The sequence below is a fragment of the Paroedura picta genome, chromosome 10 (genome assembly GCF_049243985.1).
Source record: "Paroedura picta isolate Pp20150507F chromosome 10, Ppicta_v3.0, whole genome shotgun sequence".
Lineage (NCBI taxonomy): Eukaryota > Metazoa > Chordata > Lepidosauria > Squamata > Gekkonidae > Paroedura > Paroedura picta.
The window spans coordinates 54,195,935-54,216,361 of record NC_135378.1 but is presented as its reverse complement, the minus strand read 5'-3'; the positions used below and the strand labels follow the sequence as shown (position 1 = coordinate 54,216,361).

Here is a 20,427-nt window from a genome sequence, read left to right as displayed (position 1 = left end):
AAAGAGATGGCAAACCATATCAGCTGGTCGCTTTTTCTTCTCAATTTCTCTGTAAATGCTTTATATAATAATAAATAATAAAATTATATAAAAGACCCATGCATGGCAGTGCAGCACTCCAGATTCTACAATATATAGTAGCATATACAAAACCTTATTTTTAAAAAAAGGTTTTAAAAAACTATTTTAAGATGTATGGCTCATTAATAATGCCACCTTTTACACACATGGTGTAAATACCCATGTGGTGTAAATATACATGTATTGTCAAATAATGGGAAATGATTGTGGCAAGGTATAAATTTTAACACAGCTGCTGAACTCTGCTGTAAGTATTGGATTGCCAGCAGCCACGCAGCAGCTGGAGGGAGTTATTCACTAGCTGTTAAAATAAATAGAGCAGAGCCCATTTGGGCTCAGAATGCCACTGTAGGAGAGGAAGGGATTTTGCCTTCCCTCTCAAGTTGTTTTCCCATGGGGAAACAGCACTGAAGACAAGAGATATTTCCTCTGTTTTAGCTGTTCCACATGCACAGGCTGTTCCACTGCGCCATGTGGAGCAGTAAAAAAAGAGGAAATAACTCCTGACGCAGTTCATAATAATTCTGCACATGTACTAATACAATGGGGGGAAAATCAGAACCATTTCAAAAACGTCATCCTAAAGGTGGACAGAGAAGTGCAGCTGTTGCTGTTATTATTATTTTGCCCTTAAGATTTGGCACACCCTTGCTTTTTGTCAGTCAATAAACTGCCAGAATCTTAATGTAGGTCTTCTCACAGCACCATTCACCTTCTCCGGTTTGCCTACCTGCTCTAGGTTGTCCAAGGAAAAGAGTGTGTTGTATCTTTGATACCTATGAAGCAGCAGGGATTTCAGCAGATGTGGGTTCTTTTCTTTTTCCATGATAAGCTGTACCAGCCAACATTTCATCTTTTAAGGGGCATTTTTTTTTAAGCTATAGGAACCCAATTCTACTTGGCACCTGTATATCGTAACCTGATCTCCCTATAGACTGTATAGCTCTTTTATATAGCATATTGATTTAGAAAATGTCTATCTGCTTCTCCAGAGAAGTTGGTTGAAGCATTAAGAGAAAAGAAAAAGGGTGCCTCATTCAGCTGGGGACTAAACCTGCTCTGGCTAAAACAAACCATTGTGAATAATGCTGGGTCCCATATCTGCACAGCCACACTCTATTCTCCATTTCTGGTAATAAGTCTTTAACTGACAAGTTATAACTCCAATTAGGATATGCCTTGACCTCAGATAGATTGCCCCCACAGTATCAGCAGCACTACCAGCATTTTCTTTTTGTTTACATTTTTTAAGGGAAGAAAGGAGAGGAAAGATAAACATCCTGTAACATAGTGGAGGAAAAATAGAGGAAGAGAACACACACACAAAGGAGAATGATGGATATGTACAGCTGAAAATCAAAAGTGGGCCCCACGTAGGTGGCTGAGTTGAAATGATTGATCCCAGGTTGACAACTCCTCTGACACTAAACATAAAAATAAAGTATATAGAGAAACTATGTAATGAGAAGAAAAGTACTACTTTGGGTACTTTTTGGTTGTTCTATTCTAAGTGCATGTTTAATTTCTATTGATAAAGTGTCTGCCATGTACTACAGAGTGTCATTGAAATTTTAGAGAAGATTCGGTTATAATTGAAGTTAACAATGAAAAGGGATTATGTTCCAAGAAGACGGATGCAGTTCTGGTAAATCTTCATCGGTCATAATCTCATCTACTTAAGTACAGGAAAGCAGTCACTTACTAAAATCTTAGACTTTCAGAAAATCAGACCATTAATCTGCATGTTTCTCGTCAGTAGCATGAAGGAGACATTTTTAATAGTTGCTGTTGGATTCACTGAAGTTTAGCTCTACAGCTGTAAAATTCTGTTTCACACATATTGGACTGCATGCTTTCTATGAATCCAGAGGGCTTCTTCACACTTAAACAGTGGATAAGGGAAGCTTTATCTACCCAGTTCTTATCTCTCTGTACTTAGCTTCAGGCATTTATCTTCCAGCCCATTTGCTAGCCAGATAAGACTGAGAACAAAATCTGTTTCATTCTATTGAGTATGGAAAGCTAAAGAGAAAGATGTTTCAGCTCCCCATGCCATCATGTAACTTTTGTTCAAAAGGAGACATGATTCAACCTCATTTTAGAGATGAATGGTAAAAACAACAAATATAAGTACCTCTACCATACATTTCTCATGCTAGCAAAGTTATGCTCAAAAATTTACAAGCTAGGCTCCAGCAATATGTGGACCGAGAACTTCCAGAAGTACAGGCAGGATTTCGAAGAGGCAGAGGAACTAGAGATCAAATTGCCAACATACGTCGGATCATGGAGAAAGCTAGGGAGTTCCAGAAGAACATCTGCTTCATTGACTATGCTAAAGCCTTTGATTGTGTGGAGCACAACAAATTGTGGCAAGTTCTTAAAGAGATGGGAATACCAGAGCATCTTATTTGTCTCTTGAGAAACTTATATGCAGGTCAAGAAGCAACAGTAAGAACTGAACACGGAATCACTGATTGGTTCAAAATTGAGAAAGGAGTTTGGCAAGGCTGTATACTGTCGCCTTGCCTATTTAACTTGTATGCGGAGCACATCATGAGAAAGGTGGGATTAGAGGATCAAGATTGCAGGGAGAAATATCAACAAACTCAGATATGTAGATGATACCACTCTAACGGCAGAAAGTGAAGAGGAACTAAAGAGCCTGTTGATGCGGGTGAAGAAGGAGAGTGCAAAAGTTGGCTTGAAACTCAACATCAAGAAAACAAAGCTTATGGCATCCGGTCCTCTCAATTCCTGGCAAATAGATGGGGAAGAAATGAAGATAGTGACAGATTTTATTTTCCTGGGCTCCAAGATCACTGCAGATGGGGATTGCAGCAAAGAAATTAAAAGACGCTTGCTCCTGGGGAGGAAAGCTATGGCAAATCTAGACAGCATCCTAAAAAGCAGAGACATCACCCTGCCAACAAAAGTGTATTTAGTCAAGGCTATGGTATTCCCAGTTGCAATGTATGGCTGCGAAAGTTGGACCATAAGGAAGGCCGAGTGTCAAAGAATTGAGGCTTTTGAACTCTGGTGCTGGAGAAGATTCTTGCGAGTCTCTTGGATTGCAAGGCGAATAAACCAGTCAGTCCTAGAGGAGATCAGCCCTGACTGCTCCTTAGAAGGCCAGATCCTGAAGGTGAAACTCAAATACTTTGGCCACCTCATAAGAAGGAAGGACTCCCTGGAGAAGAGCCTAATGCTGGGAGCGATCGAGGGCAAAAGAAGAAGGGGACAATAGAGAATGAGGTGGCTAGATGGAGTCACTGAGACAGTAGGTGCAAACTTAAATGGACTCCGGGGAATGGTAGAGGACAGGAAGGCCTGGAGGATCATTGTCCATGGGGTCACGATGGGTCGGACATGACTTCGCATCTAACAACAATAACCATACATTGTTTAGCCCAGAGACAAATAGTATCCTCAGACTGACTGATTTTTGGAAATATATCAAACCATAACTAAATGAAGCTGTTTAAACATGGGTAGGACATTGTGGGAATCATTCAGCGTACTGAACCAAAGCGGAGCCATTTTGACCGCTGAGTGACCAAAGGAGGATCACTGCTCCTTTGGAGTAGTATGGAAAAATACTGATACTGCCACGTTGGCAGGAACAGGGCTACGGGTCCTAAAGTCCAGAAGACTGAAAAACAACTCCATATAGGAAGGGGAAATGCCATGTATGCTGAATGTATGCGGGTAGGCACACCTACTGAATCTTCTTTCAGGAGCTACCAATTGTTGGCTGGTTCCGACAGGACATACATGAAAAATGGTTCTGTGTTCCCTTCTGGAGATCAGTCATAATTCCAGGTAATACAGCCACCTGGAGGTTGGCAAAACAAGTTCCCCTGGAGGAAATGGTTGCTTGGGAAGGTAGAATCTGTGACCCCCAACTCTCTAGGAATTTCCTGTAGATGACCCCATCTTCCCATTCAACAGCCAACCTACTTTTATCTACCCTGCAGTCTTCAGCTGCACCCCTGCAGTGTCTTCCTAGGATACCCATTGCCCAATTGTGTGGTGCCAGCCACTGGGCCAGGCCAACTCCTATTATAAGGAACCCTCAAGAACGTGGTGGATGCCCCTCTTTCTTTTGTATTCCCCTCCCCAAACTATTTCTTCTCCCTTCCTGCAACTGCTCATATTGTTTCCTTTACCTGTCTCATTTCTTTAAATAATTAATTGTGTTTTTAGGCTGTTGCTTCCAGCACAGCCAGCTCACAATAGCTAGCATCATAGTTCTGGGTACAAGTTTAAAATCAATAAACATAAAATATTAAAACAATAAGAATTACCCTCATCTCACTCCTCCACCCAACTAATCCTCCAGCTACCAACAGACGATAACAGAAGATGTGACACAGATGTCCATCTGGAGGTGTAACCCAGATGAATGAGACATGGGGGGCCTCAGAAGAAGAGGGACAGTGATGTCTCCTCAGCGTAGCCTCAACCAAAAGCCTGGTGGAAGAGCTTGCCTTACAGATGCTGCAGAACTGCATTAGTTCTCGCAGGGCCCAGGGTTGAAGGTTCTCTTCTCCAAACCCTGCCCCTCCTCATACTCCACTTCAAAATCTCCAGGAATTTCCCAACTTGGAACTGGCAATCCTAGCCAGGTTTGACCCTGATGAGTCCTCCCTTGAAGACAAAAAAAGACTCCCAGCCTTCTTCCTCACATAAACCTACGTTGGAATACTGTGGTCATCTAGCAACAGCCACTGAGGAAAATTGTCCCTTAAACCTACAGGCACTCCTTTTATCATTTTTGGGTTTTATATTTCCCCCCCCTGCAAAACTGGGACCCTTTTCAAGTTTATAAGAAGATCTGTCTTGCCCTTTCAGAGCTCCAGTCACCAGATTAAAATATCCAAAAATAGGCTGACTTTGCTATTAGAGTATAAAACAGCTTGTTAAAGGTAAAATATGTTGGCTTGAAGAGAGAGGAAATAATAAGTTTCTTTATTACTATAAGTCTTCCAAGTTCACAGAATTTGCTTTGGGATTTTAACAACAATTTGCTCAGGGGAGCTGAAAAAAGTTCCAAAATTCCCTTCCAAACTTAACTTGTATATGTGGAAGATTGGTTTGGATTAAAAAGTATAGCATAGCTATATATTTCCAGAATTAGAATTGCAAAATTTATTTCCCCTTGTACTTGTAAGTTTGTATACCTAAGAAAGATACAATAAATCAAAACCAACTGTCTTCTGCTCATATGTCAAAACAGCAGCTCAGTCACAGAGGCATGATCTAATCTCTCTTCATTTTCCCTGAATGTAAAGAATAATCACAGAGAAGAGAAATAGTGGGATTACTATTCAGTTTTTAAATGCCAATAGCAACATCCTAGCTGCATCTTGCATAAATCCAGGTAGAGAAGGCAGAAATCATTTGGGACAATCTGTACACAGCCCGTGGCGCCACGGGCGCCACGGACTGTATAAAGGAGTAAGGGGTAGTGGGGAGGAGTTAGGGCGGGACCGGTCTGGGATAAAAACTCGGAGGGGCCAATCAGGAGCCGCGAAGCGGCTCCTGATTGGCCCCTCCAAGTGTCCATCCCGCCCGAAGCAGGCAATGGGGAGCCGCGCGAAGCGCGGCTCCCCATTCCCTGCTTCACCCGCACAGCGACAGGTAAGCGCTTCGCCGGCCGTTCGCCGCTGGGGGAGGGTGGGGGTGGTGGGAGCCGGCCTTCTCTGGGCGTCCGGAGCGCCCTCGCGGTAGCGAGGGCGCTCCGGAGGCCCAGAGAACGCCGTTCGCCGCTGTGGGAGGGTCGGGGTGGTGGGAGCCGGCCTTCTCTGGGCGTCCGGAGCGCCCTCGCGGTAGCGAGGGCGCTCCGGAGGCCCAGAGAACGCCGTTCGCCGCTGGGGGAGGGTCGGGGTGGTGGGAGCCGGCCTTCTCTGGGCGTCCGGAGCGCCCTCGCGGTAGCGAGGGCGCTCCGGAGGCCCAGAGAACGCCGTTCGCCGCTGTGGGAGGGTCGGGGTGGTGGGAGCCGGCCTTCTCTGGGCGTCCGGAGCGCCCTCGCGGTAGCGAGGGCGCTCCGGAGGCCCAGAGAACGCCGTTCGCCGCTGTGGGAGGGTCGGGGTGGTGGGAGCCGGCCTTCTCTGGGCGTCCGGAGCGCCCTCGCGGTAGCGAGGGCGCTCCGGAGGCCCAGAGAACGCCGTTCGCCGCTGTGGGAGGGTCGGGGTGGTGGGAGCCGGCCTTCTCTGGGCGTCCGGAGCGCCCTCGCGGTAGCGAGGGCGCTCCGGAGGCCCAGAGAACGCCGTTCGCCGCTGTGGGAGGGTTGGGGTGGTGGGAGCTGGCCTTCTCTGGGCGTCCGGAGCGCCCTCGCGGTAGCGAGGGCGCTCCGGAGGCCCAGAGAACGCCGTTCGCCGCTGGGGGAGGGTCGGGGTGGTGCGAGCCCGCTCCCGGGGCCGACAGGACGCCGTGGGAGCCTTTGGGGAGGGTGGGGGGGCGGGAGCCTCCCTTCCCAGCCCCCCTTTTCGCTCCGGCTTCTGCCGGGGCTGAGCTCTCCCTCGCACCCGCGACGGAGATCTCCGCCCCGACAGAAGCCTCCTTTCCCAGCCCCCCTTTTCCCTCCGGCTTCTGCCGGGGCTGAGCTCTCCCTCGCACCCGCGAGGGAGATCTCCGCCCCGACAGAAGCCCCCTTTCCCAGCCCCCCTTTTCCCTCCGGCTTCTGCCGGGGCTGAGCTCTCCCTCGCACCCGCGAGGGAGATCTCCGCCCCGACAGAAGCCCCCTTTCCCAGCCCCCCTTTTCCCTCCGGCTTCTGCCGGGGCTGAGCTCTCCCTCACACCCGCGAGGGAGATCTCCGCCCTGACAGAAGCCTCCTTTCCCAGCCCCCCTTTTCCCTCCGGCTTCTGCGGGGGACGGGCTCTCCCCCCCAGCCCATCTAGCGCCCATTTTATTTAAATTTAAAATGGGCTTGAAATCTAGTTTATTAATAAAAGAGCAGGTAACCATAATTATACCTTTCTCTGTGTCAGGAAAGCTTGTGGAATCCAAACAGCATTCCAGCACAAGTAAATATTTCCTTTCCTCTATGTTAAGATGAAGGGTTAATTCTTCACAAAAATGGAGAGCCCTGAGTGACAGGCTGATGCAAGAAATCTAATTGGTTAGCATCAGTTGAACATAGAAAGTCAAGAGCTGCATGCTGAGCTGCATTATTTTTTTAGATTACAATTCTTCTCCCAACCTGAGCCTGTTCTCAGATGTGGAGAAAGATCTGGTTTGTCTGTTCATGGCTCCAGTGTCCAGATTTAAGCATCCACAAATTAAGTCATGTTGAGGATTAGATACATTGATAAGAGAGAACCTGAAAGGTACATCTCAGTTTTCTCTCCCCCACTATTTCCTCTCTTTCCTCTATAGCCTTTTCCCTTTTCTTGCTTCCTTCTCTCCTTACCAGCTACCAGCCAAACTATCTTCATCTACTCCTCTGTCTTCAACTTTCTATGATTCCCTTAATCTGGCCACCTCTCCCTAAGATATCTGGGCAAAGTTGTGCAGTGCCTAGTGATCCAGCCCCAGTTATATAGTCGGAAACCTGTAAGGACTCACTTTCCCCTATATCTCCTATGACACTATTACTTCTTTGTCTGTTCCTGGCTGTCCACATATCCTCAGCTTTCCCTGTTTCCTTCTCTACTTTCAGTCCATTGTTAAAATCTATCTTTTATCTACCCCCATACTCAGCTATATTTATTATTTATTATTTATTTCCTTACTATATATCCCACTTTTCTCCCCAATATGAACAACCAAAGCAGCTTACAACATTCTCCTCTTAACATATCCTCACAGTCACTGTGTCAGGCACATTAGACAGGGTGTATCACTGGCCCAGGTTCACCAAATGTACTTCCCCATGACAAACAGGGAGCTTGAACCTGGGACTCCCAATTTAGTGCTTACATCACACTAGCTTTTGTGGGGGAGCTACTGTTGAACAGCAACAAACAGCAAGGCCTGGATAAGTCATGCAAATCACTCCCAGATGGGACTATCTCGTTGCAGAGAAACAAGCTCAGGGTTCCCATTGATTTGTCATTGTCATGAGTTAAAATGTCCATGAAAATAAAATGTTCCTTATGTTCATTGTTGTGGCGTGTCTGTATCTTATTTTGAAGGGATGTTTAAACATTACCATAGCGATCAGAGAGCATTAGGGCAGTGGTTGAGAGTAGAGGAGTAAACTACCCCCCCCACCGGGCCTCAGTAAAAGGTGTTGAGTGGTCCCTAGTGAGTGGTCCCCGGTGATAAAAAGGTTGGGGACCACTGCTATAAAGGTCCCAGCCCCTTTGCCTTTTACTACAGAAACCAAGGCTTGAAGGCTGTTAATATTGTTGTGGTTGCCTAGCAATATTCACAGAGAACATTTGTTTCTTCAAGCTACAGGAGTTACTTCTATCATCCAAAGGAGGGACCAAATTTCAAATTTTTCACAAATCTGGGGCTTTTTTCCCCAGGTTTGTTGAAAGATCAGTCATGTATCTATGGCCACATTCTCTGGAATTAAGTATGCATGGAGCTTTTTGTGAATTAGATATATTGATAAATGAATGGATTAAAAATTTCATAAAGATACTCAAATGACTTTTCGTGTGCCAGTTTATGAAAAGAAATAAATAACTGCTAAATTACTATTTATTTTTATAGATCCATAGGAATAAAAGAAATGGTTTACATAAAGAAACCAAGAATTTCATGCCATCGTTAAATGTAAATGAGAGAAGAAATTAAAAACATTATACAATGGAAAGGGCTATGGAAAAAAATTAAAACAGTAAAAAGGCAGACTTTCAAATTAGTACCAAAATGTGCACTGATATGGCCTACAGTAAAGCTAGACTGGAACTGTGTTTTGCCACTTCAGGACAGCAAATACTTGGTACCTCTGAAAAGACATTAAAGGATCAACAACAATAATAGGTAATGAAAAAACATATTTCAATTGTCAACTAACAAAAGTGAATACGATTTGGATGCTCCTATTCAACAACTGGGGTGGGGAAAGACATCCCTACAAGTAGGGAGAGAGCTGCTTATTACCAGTCCATCCAGTATTTTCCCTGTCAGTCAGTAACTTCAATGTGAAATCAATGTAACTGCTAAAATTGACTTTATACATATGGATTGTGTAAATATGAACATTTTCTGAAAACCTTTGTTAAAATATGAGAGAGACTGCTGGACATGAAATATCAGATTTGTACAATAATTAGCACCCTGTAAGGAAAATCAGGCAAAGAGCCTCTTGTGGCGCAGAGTGGTAAGGCAGCAGACATGCAGTCTGAAAGCTCTGCCCATGAGGCTGGGAGTTCGATCCCAGCAGCCGGCTCAAGGTTGACTCAGCCATCCTTCCGAGGTTGGTAAAATGAGTACCCAGCTTGCTGGGGGGTAAACGGTAATGACTGGGGAAGGCACTGGCAAACCACCCCGTATTGAGTCTGCCATGAAAACGCTAGAGGGCGCCACACCAAGGGTCGGACATGACTCGGTGCTTGCACAGGGGATACCTTTACTTTTACCTTTAAGAAAAATCAGGAATTTGGTTAGCAATTTAACAACTTGAATATTGTTTGCAAATTAAAAGCAGAGATGCTGCCTATGATAAGGCAGATGACCAAAACAACAATGTATACTTCAGAAGGTTATGCCCTTATTGGTTTTTAGAACAATGATGCCCTTTCATTATCTGTTTCATTAGAGGAAGAGGAACATCATGAGGAGATGCTAGACATAAAGTGCTTACTAACAAGTTATATATCAATGTGGCTGTGAACAATAGTAGTTGAACAATAACAATGCAGTGATAACAAACAATATATAATAGAACAGGAGAATTATAGTGAGAACATTAAAGCATACTGACGGCCCCAACGGTTGGACGAATTGGCAGGGTTTTCCATGGAAGGGAGGCTTGGAGGCCAATAAGAAGTGATTGGGTTCAGATCAACCTCAACCAAATGCCAGGCAGAGGAGCTCCTTTTTGCATAACTGTTCAAGTTCCCTCAAGACCCTGGTGTCCTATGGGTTCCACCAGGTGGGGGCCAAGATGGAGAAAGCTCTGGCCCTGGTTAAGGTCAAGTAAACTTCCTTGGGGCCAGGGATCACTAGGCAGTTGGAGGTAGTGGAGCAACAGTTTGAGTGGTGTAGGCAGAGAGGTGACCCCTCAGGTACACTGGGCCCAGACCACGTATGACCTTAAGCCTGATCCAGAATTTGATTAAAAATATGCTAAGCGTTAACAAGTGTGTGAAAAAGGACTTGAAACTACTAGCCCCTTTCCACTGTTAATGTTTTATATCATTATAGTCAAAGGCAATACACAATAAATTCACCTCATACTAGCCCCTTTCCCATTGTATGAGGGATATTTATGTCTTCTTTGTATGGATAAACAGCCAGACCCTTGGTAACAACTTCTGGCCAGAGTCTGAGATCTTTAAACAGATAAAAGATCTAACTAATGCACCTCTCTATTTACTAGGAGCACAGAAGCACAGGAAAATGGTATCAGAACATCAGCAGAAGTGTTATGGAAATTAATAATAATAAAAAGAAAACCATGAGGCTAACTAAGTTGTACAAGTCATGGGTGTCACCTGGACATTCCTTTCAGAGGAACTGGCACACACAAAGATGGTGCTTTGCAGGCTCATCAGTAACAAACATCACTCGATTTATCTCCATTCAGAAAATCTTGACTTACATGTGTTAAGAGCTGGCGTGGTGTAGTGGTTAAGAGTTGTGGCTTCTAATTTGGCAAGCCAGGTTTGATTCCCCACTCCTCCACATGTAGCCAGCTGGGTGACCTTGAGCTCGTTACCGCCCTGTTAGTGCTGTTCTCACAGAGCAGTCCTGTCAGAGCTCTCTCAGTCTCTCCTACCACACAGGGTGTCTGTTGAGAGGAAGGGAAGGCAATTGTAAGCCCATTTCAGACTCCTTTGGGCAGTGAAAAGTGAGGAATAAAAACCAATTATTTTCTTAAACTTTTTAACTCTCTTCCAGAAAGGATGGCTTCTCTTTGATTATTCTGAAATGGGCAATAAGTCCCCATGCTTCCTGAAATTCCTATTACCCAATCATACTCACAGTTGTTATGGCCCAACTCAGGATATGCAAAACTGATGTCTTGTTTCTTCCTGTCAAGTGGGTGAACAGTTTTCACTGTCCTTCCTATTTATCTCCTTATACAGGAGGACCATCCCTTCTGCCTGAAACCTAAGGATTTTATTGCTTGGTTCCCATGATAGATGGTGATTCATCTGGGGCCAGGGCCTCTTGTGTATTTCTCAAGACATCCTTGGGCAGATGGCAGCAAAACTGTATTTATCCTTCTTGAATTATGGCTGTTCATACAGAGAAAAAGAACAAAATGCACAAGTATAGAGAAGAAGGGTTAAGAGGGTTTTAATCAATATCAAATGGAACATGAGTCAACAAATGTAACGATGTGATACCAGAGGTCACTGTCATTTTTGGCTGCATTAATAAGCACCAAATTTCCGGTGCTCGTGAAATAATAGGACCACTCTAGTCTGCACTGGCACAACTTCTAGAGTGCTTTATCCTAATAGGAAAGCCACAGTTCAAGGAGGCTGCTGACAAGCTGTAAACCACTCAGCAGAAAACGGAGCAAAAGGACAACAGAATACATGCACAGGATTAGCCTACAGACAGGAAGTAAGTTAAATAATGTTGATAGTGTCTACAGACTTTAAAAGATCTCAGGTCTACCCTATATACTACAGCTTACTCTGAGGCTATCTGCACATATGACATCGAGCTTATAAGTTGTAAATGGTGGTGTACATTTCATGGTGTAAAGCAATTACCATGACCCCCTGCCAGTATGTGACAGCAATGGCTCATGTAATTGTAGTCCATGGACATTTGGAGAGCCACAATTTGGCCACCCCTGGTAGTAAAGGATTTAAAAAAAAAAACGTTTTCATTGCAATGCCAGAAACGGGGCAAGAGGAGACTTATGCTAGTCCATAACCACCCCTGCAGTTAAAATAACACAATGCTGGTTCCATGTAAAAAATGAGCAGACGTGTTTGCAGGACAAGGGCTGAGGTGACTTCAGAGAGTTTGGCATGTATGTTGCATATAAGTGTGTAAAATAATGTAAAAAAATCATACATCCTATGCCCTTTCCTAATACTTTTAACGATCACTTACTCTTCCCTAGCCTTAATGCTTCCTCTAAGACTAACCACTCCCCAACCAGAACCATACCTGAACTAACACTAACCCTAACCCCCAAATGTACCCTGATATGTATCCTTGTTGTTTTTTTTTACATAAGCTTTATGTGTAAAATAATGTAATAAAATATTTATATCAGCAGCAAACTATGGAGCAGCCATGTGGTAGCAAGTTGTCTCTTTGCTATGGACCTTGGAGTCTGCGCTTTGGACTGACTTCCTTTCATATTCTCCTAGCCTATATTTTAAGACACTCTGCTTTTATTATTAATTATTATTATTATTATTATTATTATTATTATTATTATTTGGATTTATATCCCGCCACTCCCCGTAGGCTCGTGGCGGGTCACAGCAGTCCTATCCCCATTAAAATACCCATTAAAAGACTTTAAAACAATCCCAACATGGCGGAACTTATTATTCCCACCCCTGCTATCAGAGCGGCAGGGAGGGTGGGGAGGAGATGCTAAGTCTGGGGGGGGAATGTTGGCACTCATTTGCATTCCCCCTTGGACTTGAAGCTTTAAGTTACATATAACCCTTACATATAACCACAGTTCTGATAAACTGTGAAATTAAGAGTTTACCTCTTTCTTTCTGCTGTGTTTCTGCAACTAGGACATTCAACAGATTTTAAGTCTACCATTTCATATGAGTTATCCTGATTGCAGACATTGCAAAAAGCTATCAATGAGTTAATTGAACTGTAAATCTTACCATATTTTGACAACTCTGACATTATCTAGCTAGAGTCAAACACTGTTCCCTGAGTAATCATGCTCAAGACAAAATGTGTGACAAGCTACCAAAACAAAAGTCTTGCTTTGACAAGAAATGATCCAGCAAGGCAGTTGTTTAAAGGTATTGATTGTGCTCTCCTCTGCCATTTGAAAAATCAAGCTATTGTAGAAGCATTCCTGAATTAATTATTTTCCACTACAGAAGTGACAGTAAGTCATCAATTGCAGAGCAATGCTATCTATGAGAGCTTTGCTGCCAAAATAAGTTCCACGTGTTGTCACTCTCAGAGATATCACCAAAGAGTCTTATGATGCCTTGGAGACAGGATCTACTACAGAATAACTATTTATGGACTAGAGATATCTGCAACTCTTAGTCAGTTGTATGAGCTGTTAAATATTTTGCATCATGGCAGGATTTCAACCATTAATAGTCTCATATTTGCCACTATACTAAATGTCATTAGTCAAACACAATGAATTTAAGGTGTCTTGATTAGGATGAAGTGTCTGCTGCTATAGGTTTGCCATATACAAACCTGTACTCAGGAATAATGTGGCCTTAGTGTCCAGTAATGTTTGGAAGTGGGACAAACATCAATATTTTAAGAAGGATATAGACCAGGGGTAGTCAAACTGCGGCCCTCCAGATGTCCATGGACTACAATTCCCAGGAGCCCCCTGCCAGCATTCGCTGGCAGGGGCTCCTGGGAATTGTAGTCCATGGACATCTGGAGGGCCGCAGTTTGACTACCCCTGATATAGACACAGCAAGAAAGCAGTATGCAAGAGAGGAAAGGTAAGACAATTGTAAGCCTCTCTGAGACTTCTTTTGGTAGAGAAAAGCGGTATATAAGAACCAATTCTTCTTCAATCTGATTTTGCATACCAACTGAGGTAGAGGGAGTGGACAGTATGGAGCTGAAGTAAGCCTGAAAGCTATCTTGGTGGGCAGCTGGGTTTTGTGAATCTAAACAAAGATCAGCATTTTTGTCTGTTTCCTTTTAGGATTCTGCCTAGTTCTAGCAGACCCTGTTTGCATACTAATATATTACAATGCCCCCGCAAGTTTCTTGTCTTCTCTTCTTACCACCTGTAGATGTCGAAAGCAATTAACAATAGATAATTATGATTTGGGGGTGTGCTAACTTCAGAAGGCAAAATGTGAAGAATTTTTCAAATGACTAGAAGAAGTTGCAAACTCTGAAATATTTACTGATTCATTTTAGACATGTTATATGTTATGAGTCTTTGACTTCAAAGTTCAAATACATATCTGGCATTCTTAAATTTTTTTGAAAGATTCCAGATACTTGTCCTATATTAGATGTTCAGAGCTCCAAACATTCTTTGAACAGTGTTTCCACTGAAGCACAATTTAAATCAAATCTAGAAAAACAGCTAAATTTTCTCCTCCCACAGTTACTCTGCCAAATTACAACTGAACTAAACAGGGGCTGCACCACATAATACCTTGTGGTGGAATCATAGAATCATAGAATAATAGAGTTGGAAGCTACCTCATGGGTCATCTAGTCCAACCCCCCTGCACTATGCAGGACACTCACATCCCAATTGCTCATCTACTGTCACCTGCCACCCCTTTTCCTTCACAGAATCAGTTTCTCCGTCAGATGGCTATCTAGCCTCTGTTTAAAAATTTCCAAAGATAGAGAACCCACCACCTCCCGAAGAAGCCTTTTCCACTGAGAAACCACTCTAACTGTCAGGAACTTCTTCCGGATGTTTAGATGGAATTTCTTTTGAATTAATTTCATCCCATTGGTTCTGGTCCGCCCCTCTGGGACAAGAGTGAACAATTCTGCTCCATCCTCTATGTGGCACCCTTTTAAATACTTGAAGATGGTTATCAGATCCCCTCTCAGTCTCCTCTCTAGGCTAAACAGACCAAGCTCCCCCAACCATACGTCTTGGTCTCCAAACCCCTCACCATCTTTGTTGCCCTTCTCTGGACACGTTCCAGTTTGTCAACATCCCTCTTGAAAATGCATAACAGTTTCCCAAAATACAATGCCAATCAAAGCACATTAGCACCTTTAAGACCAACAAAGATTTATTCAGGGCGTGAGCTTTCGAGGGCAAGCACTCTTCCTCAGACTAAGGACTAAGACATAGTCTGAAGGAAGAGTGCTTGCACTCAAAAGCTCATACCCTGAATAAATCTTTGTTGGTCTTAAAAGTGCCATTGGACTCTGATTTTATTGTGCTACTTCAGGCCAAAACGGTTACCCATTTGAATCAATCAAAGCACATGTAATAATTTCTCATCTTAGACTATTCAGTGATAAATGAGGGCTGACAGGAAGCCCTAGGAATTGTGGCTAGTACATATGTACGTATGTATTATCCATGGCAGAAAAACAGTTTTATACACTAACACAAAAGCTGTCTTTTTTAAAAAGTAATGTGTATTAAGGCTGCTTCATCTACCCTTCAAGTACCATCAACATTCAGTGTAATGAAAACACTTTGCATTTTATCTTCTCATTCAAATAAATATACTGTACTGTACATTTATTTATGTTTCATAAATTAATCTTGAAACCATAAACCTTGGCGAAGTTACTTCATCTGTTTTATGACAGTAGAAAACAAATGCTTTAATGATCTGGAAAACGTTCCTTCAGTTATTTCCTTCTATCAATTTCACATATTTTGTACTATTTGGGCATTTCCCCCAGAAGAATATTCAGTTAGTCTGCATATGCCACAAAATAATTTTAGAAATAAATATTAACTCCATATTAGTAACCTTGAGCTAAAGGAATAAAGGTGCTACTACAAGCAATGTATTGACTCAGCCTAACCTCTCAGTTCAAGAAACTCCTACCACAGCTAGGTAGGGGGCATTGTATTTTCAGCATGCCTGAGCAACCTGCCTCAAGGAACTGACCTTCAGACATTCACCAAATTAAACATGTAATGATAATTTTATTACTCTTATTGATGTGCAATGTAGCAAACTTATGTTGCTGTAACATAAAATAAACTACCACATTTCCAAGAATTAGTTTGCTCCTGGGCTATTTGGAGGGTGCTATTCTTATCATGCCAAACAGAGCAAAGCAATATAAAGATACGCATCACTGACTCTCAGATTACTTCATGTCTTGTAACCAAATACAAAGGTTGTGGGAAAATATACAGTTTTTTTAACTAATAAAATATTAATTGCCTTTCCAGCAGCATATCAATGTGTGATAGATAGGTGATGCTCACCCTACCTAAAAATCATCAAATCAAATGAAGCTATGAAGACAACAAATAATTATAACACCAAACAGCAAACTAGTACACTCAGCAGAAAGCACTAAAGGCTGGTTGGGAAGGTGGAGATCTTGAAGGACATGGTGCTTTCCATCATCTATGGAGTTCAGCTGACCCTCAGACTTGGTGAAGTGCTGACAGTCAGGATACTGAATCCAGTTTTATTGCTGGAGAGGCAAGTTTATGCTGCTTTTAAAAAATACACATTCATCCAACTTAGTTTAGCTTGGAAGATGGCCTCCCATTGACCTGTCTGATCTGGCCCCCCTGGCTGCACACCATGGTAACATTAAGACTACCGTAATACATTCTACATGAGGTGGCTGGATGGAGTCACTGAAGCAGTAGGTGCAAACTTAAATGGACTCCAGGGAATGGTAGAGGACAGGAAGGCCTGGAGGATCATTGTCCATGGGGTCGCGATTGGTCGGACACGACTTCGCACATAACAACAACAACAATACATTCTACATAAATTTGCCCTTTAAATCAAACTGGAGATTCCAGTTGGTGCAGAATGCCACAGCTCAGTTATTATCAAGAGCTAGCTGGAGAATGCATATTCCATCTATACTGGAGTTACTCCAGTGGTTGCCCAGTTCAAGGTATTGGCTATGATATAATGAACTTGTCCTCCTATGATCTGCCATGACAGCTTCACTCATTGAGCAGGGTCTTTTGCTGGTACTGCTCTGCAAGTAAACCAGGTGAAAAACTACTCATATGTAGGCATTCTCTGTTCTGTTCCCCTCCCTTCCCTCTTATTGAGTAGCCTTCCTGAAGGCTCCAAATATCCCAACATTCTGCAAACTAGGAGGGCATTTTTACAATGGTAATAGGGTCATATTAGAACGGTAAGAAGTTTTAATCAAAGGAAAGGGACTGTGCACTTTACCAAAATGTGTAGTAAAGTATTATCTGTTGCTAATCTTACTATATAATTTCTGCATTGTTAATTCTTCTGCTTTGTTTCAACTTTGTTTTAGATTTTTGGTTGGGTTTAGATTTCCACAGTCCTAATGCTATTAGATTGTTTACTGTAAATTCCAATCTATTGACTAACGAATGCTGTGTAATCTGCTTTGAGAAAGACGGAGTGTGAATAACTAATAAAATATATAAAATGCTGGTGATAAAAATGTATTTCATATGAATAATAAACTCACGAAAAACTAAATAGTGAGGGGTAAGGTAGGAAAATATAAATTCCCACAGGACTGAGTTTTACAAAGCTGAAGAAGCAGTTTTAATAAAAGTGCTATTTCATACTCTCTGACATAACCTTATGAAATATGGAACAAGGCCTTGATTAGCAGGGAGGGACATACAGAATAAAGCACTTTCAAAAAGAATGAAGGCTTTAAAGGTCAAATACTGTCTGCAAGCTAACTGGAAGCTTACACAAGTGTTGCCCAATACAGTAGTGATCCTACTTTCGTATTTCACTCCGGAAACAAATGACCCCATTCTGTACAAAGTGAGCCTTCCTAATACTCTAGAAGGCATAATGCACCATCTAAATGCAATGTTACCTGTGCAAGAAGTTCAGCTACAAAGTCCTGGTCTGAAACAAAGTCAGTCAACCACTGGAACTGCAAAAATCCTCCTGGTGACAGATGCCGACTATGAATCATCTATGAAAGCCAGATCCAGTAGAACACGCAGGCCATGTATCTCATCCTCTAGGATTTCATCCAGAAATACATTTTTATCCCACCCTTTCTCCAAGGATCACAAGGTAACATTAGAATAAAATGGGAATAGGAGAATAATATACAACAACACTATAATGTTAGGCTGAGAACATATAACTTATCTCCAAGATTGCCCAGTGAATTTCATGGAAGAGATGGGATTTTAGCTAGGGCTCATTGAAACTGAATAGCATTAGATACAGGATGCTTGCTTACAGAAACCCACAAGATAATCCATGGGGAATCCAAGGGGCGGGAGAGTAGCCATCTTACAGCACTTCCAGCACTTCTTCTAATGATCAACCAGATACATGTGGACATGCTAAAAAAAAGAAAGAAAGAAAAGGATGTCTCTGGCCAGGTCCCTAAACTTCAGTATCAAAACTGGAAGACAGAGGTGAGTAATAATAACATCATATTTAAGGTGACCAAGCATCCGAATAATGGCGGAACACTCACGCCTTTAGAGCAAAAGTCCCATGTCCCGCCCGAGTGTTTCAAAGTCCCACTTCCTCGCTGTCACCCCCACCACTTAGGCCAAGCTCCTTCCCAAGGAGCCTTCTACGTACACAGAAGGTGGTCTACCCCACAGCCTCGCCCACTCCCCAGACCCCCAGCCAGAAAAATGCTCCCCAAAAATGAACAGGGGCTCCTTTTGCCCTTTCCGTTCTACTCCACTCACTCTGATGATTAGCGCTGCCATTCTATTCAGTGTTCCTTCCCCCAAGAGTAGTCTCTATGGTTTGGAGCGTCTCTGCAGCAACATGCCATCCTTGCGCACGTGCACACGCACCGCTTCCTTGGACAGGGTTTGTTTTTTGTGTGGGCCAGCAGCGGCAGCCCAGAAGAGGTGTGGGGGGAGGGGTGCAATGGCGGCCTTTATTCCCAGCATGGGAAAGAGGTGACAGCAGGTGCGAGAAAATGCAAGTATGGCCACCAGGGGGGTTGGTGGGAGTAAGCCAGTCGGTGGCGCCCCCTCCTTGAACTCGTCTCGCAGGCCCCATGTGGAGATCTGCGCTGAGTGAGGGAGGCGACAGTGAGCTAAGTTGGAGGGAAGGAGGGGAGCCGCCTCCGTTGTCACCATGGCGGCGGCGGCAGCAGCGCGTCCTGCCTTACCTCCCTTCAGCTCTCGTCACCTTAATCACATTCCACCTATCATCTTGATTTCTCCAGCCTACATGGACTACCAAATTAGGCTGAACTCTGGCCTCATTCTGGATTGTTATGAGTCCAGAATATAAATGTATAAAGCCGCTTAAAATTCAATAGCACATGGCTTAGCAATACTGAATTTTATATACCTTTATGCATTTTCATTCCAGGTCTTTCTCACCCAGAGCTGCACATTAAAGAATATACTTTGGATCCATCTTTTAACAACTGTCCTTTAAAAAGGAAATATATGCACTGAGTAATGGATAAAGACTGACAAATATCTCACTTTTCCTCACAATTTCTTATATATGCTATAAAATTTTCATGAACTGTACCCAGGCAGTCCTAACAATTTTTTGGGTATTTCTGTGTTCTACGTATACAGATCTTATATTCCTGTAATATTCAAATATGTTTTGTCTAAAAATTCATTCTGTGTACTTAAGTCAAAACACATAGAGAACGCAAGAGTTTTTTCAGGATGCAAGCAGTACAAGCTGAACTTCCCTCAGAGGATGGAAGGGCATTGTTGAAGTCACTCTTATTCTAACCTACTCCCCAATGTCACTGCGAGGATAAAGTGAAGATACTGCATTTACAAATGTGCCTAATGAACAGCCGACCACTGATTGCACCACTACCTTAAATGAAGCCAGAAGAGTAAATACTAATTTTAATTTGTAAATCACTCAATATGGCTGTCTCTCATTACATAACCCTTGGGCTATACTGTATGTTTTTTGTTTGTTTGTTTGTTTTGTTTTTAAAGCCGGGACCAGATTGGCCCTGGAAACAAGGCTCCAGTTTGTACAGCTTAACCACTGGATGAAAAAGATCTGGACAACAGGCACACATCCTTATCCATTGACATTGTGCCTCTTATTCATTGCCATCATGAGAGCTCAGTAATGGCCTAGGAATGCTGCTGCAGCTCTGTAGAGGGACTCCCATAATGATACTGTTGAGGGCTTCCAGAACAAGGTGAAAAACTCTAAGGGAGTGGAATGGAACCAGGGAAGAGGGCTCAGAGTGGGAGCTCAGAGAGAGGCAGCCTCTTAGAGCAGTTGCCTACTGGGTGACATAAACTGTCACTCAGCCTCTGCTTTTGTGTTGTCATAGTCATCTAGTTCCTTGTTTGGGTTGAGATGTATGTATGCAAAAGTGTGGAGCGTGTTTAGTGCAATAAATAGATTCTGGTATTATTTCTAATTGTAAAGGTAAAAGTATCCCCTGTGCAAGCA

The 20,427-nt window shown here is 43.1% G+C and overlaps 1 protein-coding gene across 13 annotated transcripts in view; it reads right to left on the bottom strand.

Moving 5' to 3' along the window:
* INPP4B (inositol polyphosphate-4-phosphatase type II B) overlaps positions 1–20,427 on the bottom strand; it is a 291,154-nt gene that overhangs the window by 213,790 nt on the left and 56,937 nt on the right. The window contains exon 3 of one of the 13 annotated variants that reach the window (XM_077300219.1): positions 10,806–10,994. The exons of the other annotated variants lie outside the window; for them this stretch is intronic. The gene's annotated coding sequence lies outside the window, so the exon portion shown is untranslated. The remainder of the gene's footprint in view (positions 1–10,805; positions 10,995–20,427) is intronic. 13 annotated transcript variants of the gene reach the window in all.